Consider the following 234-nt stretch of genomic DNA (forward strand, 5'->3'; position numbering starts at 1 on the left):
GGGGACAGCGGGGTGGGGGGGAAGCACCAAACTCCTCGTTGCCGGCAGGCGCAATTTTTGGGGGTCCCCCCCTTGCCCCTCTCCGACCAGCCTCCCCACAAAACCTCCGGTTGTGGGAGCATCGCGAAGATGTACCGGGACCATCACCGAGCACGGTCGCTGAGCGGACCGAGCCAGGGCGGGTCGGAGGGACACCCCCCCCCCCAAAACCACCCCACACCCACCCCCCCCCCC

Source organism: Haliaeetus leucocephalus, unplaced genomic scaffold (assembly GCF_000737465.1).
Source record: "Haliaeetus leucocephalus isolate CR32 unplaced genomic scaffold, Haliaeetus_leucocephalus-4.0 Scaffold164, whole genome shotgun sequence".
Taxonomy (NCBI): Eukaryota; Metazoa; Chordata; class Aves; order Accipitriformes; family Accipitridae; genus Haliaeetus; species Haliaeetus leucocephalus.